Raw genomic sequence first — 3990 nt, forward strand, 5'->3', positions numbered from 1 at the left:
CTATCTATTACACTATAGCTTAATGTGTATGGGCCAATACTATCAGGACACCAAACACACATTTCAGATTGCCTAGAAAACAGGGAAAGGATGAAGGTAAATAGTTTCTTCAGGTGTATCAGGCACATTCCTGCCACTTACTGCTATTCTACTTCTAGTCTCAATATCTGATGGCATTCATGAAACACCCAGTTTTCATATAAATTTGAAAATAGCTTTATCTTCATTTAATACCCTAACAGTTATTAGGTGGAAAAAAAATCAATGCCATAAATAAAGGAACTACACAAAGGCTTGGGAAAAAAGTGCCACAAGATTTAAAATATTATTTCAAAACTGGTACGTTTTATGGATTTAACTCTGAAAAATGTATATTGACAATGCACATTCTCTGTAATAATAAAACTAAATTAAGTGGCATCAAAATGAAGGCTGATCCTCAAACCATTCCTGATGTCATCACCATTTATGTTATTAATAACATAAATATATATAATTAATTCTGGTAATGCATTTGCTTAGTCCCCGATACCTGGTAGTTTTTAGGTTTCCTGGAAGCAGTGGAACTGGTTACATCTCTGAGATGTCTGTTTCATCCCTGCAGTGAAGCACCTTGCTGCAGAAGTTGAGTAAGAGGTACATAGTTCATCTACTTAAACCATGACTTGAGCTTGTGCTAAAATGCCAGGCTATAATCTGTAAAAGCTGAGGATGTGACAGTGCCTGCCTGCTGGTTGTGTCTGCTGCAGGAGCAGCAGCTTCTGTAAGAGAACCTGTGAGACACCCTGAAGTCACAGCTTAATTTCTTACACCTATACTCAGAGACTACAAACCAGAACCGTAAGAGAAAGTCTAAACTGCCCATGCAACAAAAGGAGGAAGTGATGTAAGGGTGGTCAGGAATTCTTTTATTGTCTGCATAGCAGTGCAGCTGATCCCAGATAAGAACTGGTATTGCATGCTATAATTCTGCATTAGCAGAAAGAAGCTTTTGCTTAGGTGACTGAAAACAATGGCCATGCCAATTCCATGTCTGAGGCAGGATTCACACGGAGAGCTGTGCAGTGGTGGCAGCAAGGGAGTTCCTGTAAAACACACCCTCTTGCTATACTGCTCATCAGCTTGTTTCTAAGCAATAAAAAGAAAAAAAAAATAGAAATCAACAAACAGAAACCCTTTGCTTCCTATAGCTAAGCTTTAATGCCAAATTCCTGGGCAAGAAGCAAGGATTGTTATTCAGGGGTTATTTGATGAAAATATTACAGGAAAGAAATGACCAAGACATCTAGAAATGAAGAGGAAACCCTAAGTGGGAATTGGAAACCAGAAGGCAGACTTCCTGAAACATAAGGATTGGTCTTGCAGTAGTCCAACACACAAGCTGCAAGCCTCACAGGTAACAGTGTCCCTACTGAACAGCTTGCTAATGACACGCAATAAACCATACAAATGATAATCTACAAGTCTGCCTTTGACCAAAAGCTTTTATTACTGTTTTGAACATCTACCTAGGCTTGCCCAATGAACGATCTTAAAGAAGTTTTCTGTGTGGGCAAACAAACAAAATCTAACTCTTTCTTTTACAGGTTTTAAGAAAGATTCTAGAAATTAACAACTGCAAATGTTCTTGATATGAAATTTAAAAATATGCAAGTAATAGAGAAAAATCGAACTTCAAAAAAATTTTAAGTACATTTGCACAATCAAGTTCCTAAGCAATGTTAAAAAAATATTTCTAGCAGTATATTTTCATCTGCCCCAACAGGCTTCCTGGTATGTATTTCTATCAATACTTTAGAGTACGATATAAGAAATGTAAATATCTGGTCAACTCCTCATCACTAAAATCTTGTTGAATGCTTTAAGCAGTTGTCAGTCATGAAACTAGAGCCACAAACAAGCCAATGTGTCAATCAGACTGATTTTATATTAGTTTTGCTGTTGATAAAACTAAACAGCATAATGCTGCCCTGACATCACTACACTGGTAGATTTACAATTTATTACTGATTTTTTTGGTAATGAATTCCTTTAATTCCTTTTTAGATATATTTAGGATAATTGATCTATTTGCAGCAAGAAGCAACAGCTGATTGTCTAAAGAGTTCAGAATTACAAAAAGACTTTTGAATTGAATCATCACACTGTTGTCTCACTATATACTTTCCTTCTACCTTATTGACAGGAATTACTACTGGCTCCACTGTAACACTTCTGCAGAAAACAAGGAGCAGCAGAACACAGAGGTATTATGAACATGAACCATATGATGGCTATTACACAACTAGCAGCTATTCCAAAAAGAGGGCCATTGTTTTTAACCAAACACATGACTCGCTTCCAGAAAGGTCATCTAAACCTGCTGAAGATTTTACACGTACTCCATAACTTTACATTTTCTTTCATAACCTAACCTCTTAAAAAGCATCCTTCTCTACATGGGTACACACACTTCTTTGCTCTATTATACACACTTAAAAAACAGTCAATACCATTCAGCTGGAAAGCTATAGATTTAGTGAATGCCACATATGAATTTCCTCACTAAAAAGAGGTTTGATTTCCAGTGTTCTAGAAATACACTGCTACTTTGAGAGAAGCTTACAGCAGAGTCATTGCCTGACAGAAACACTTGAGTTTTTCTTCAGTAGGTATTTACTTTAAAAGAAGATCTTTCTGGTTCACCTTCTCAGCATGAAGCTCCTTTGTACTAAGCCAGAGACAGACGCATGCGTTTTCTTCTATCATGTACAGGATAGACCTTAAATATGGCAGATTTCTCCTATTTAAAGTCTTCTCTGGCTATAACATCACCAACAAATCACATATAGCTTAGTTACTGACACTTAACAACCCATTCTTAGCTCAGTTCTCTCCTTCTCAAGATACACAACTCAAATACAAAAGCATTAAATACTTCGGCATTTTATCTGTTGATTTCTGCCTTAAACATCAGAGCGGCAAGTCAAGAACTCTGTCACTGTCACGGGTCTCATGCACAGCGTGCCTGGGGATGGCAGATTAACTCCATTGCTTAGAAACTAACAGAAACGCAAGTATTTCTTTGATAATCTTGTGATAAGATCAGAATGTGAAGCATCCCTCCCAAATACTGGCAGAGATAACTACACTGCTTCCAGAAACACACGTAGATACAATTTAGCTGCTGTACTGTGGCAAAGAGGCCGAGTTCTCAAACCGTGACGACCGGCAGCAAGGCAGTGCAGAGACAAGTGAAGCATGTCAGCAGCAAGCTGCCACAACTAACATTACGCCACAGACACCAACTATACTGAGGCTGTGCCGGTTCACCAAGGTTTACCAGCTGCAGCTCAGATCCAGGCTATTCCACATTCCAGCTTCTTCCACCATGCCCCAGCAGCTTGTAACACACAGTATCAAGATATTCAAGGACAAGGGGCGCTTTGACCTGCAGTCACTCCAATTAAAAAGGAGCTGATTGTATAAATGGCTCTTTGTAATTATGCTCAACTTTGTTTCAACCTGGAAGTCAAGTCTCAAAAAGGTATGGTGTTCAAACCCAGTAAAGAAAAGAACAAACAACAAACTATGAGGAAGACAGTGGAGAGGAAATAGAAAATTAAATTGCACTTGAGGAGTATGGGGCAAAAAAGGAACTTCAGCACAATACACCCAGAATGATCTCTGTCTAGAAAAAGCTTTTCTTTGCTTTTGCAAATTCAAGGGCATAAGCAAATGGAGAAGCAATTCAGAAAGAAAAATCTATCGTTTAGCTCACCATGAAACACCAAGGCCACGCAGAATGCCAAGTACGCACAAGACAAGGAGACCTTGCTATCCTGAAGCAGGACGTGGAAAGAAAACCCCAAGCCCCCCAAATCACCAACACAACAAAGACCTTCCCCACACACGGAAAATTCGCTAACTCTACTCCGGCCAGGGCCTGGTACCCACAGACCTCGTTCTTCGGCGCATGCAGCGAACTTGGGTCTCTCCCCCGCCTACGCG

The sequence above is a fragment of the Merops nubicus genome, unplaced genomic scaffold, assembly GCF_000691845.1.
Source record: "Merops nubicus isolate BGI_N331 unplaced genomic scaffold, ASM69184v1 scaffold8015, whole genome shotgun sequence".
Taxonomy (NCBI): Eukaryota; Metazoa; Chordata; class Aves; order Coraciiformes; family Meropidae; genus Merops; species Merops nubicus.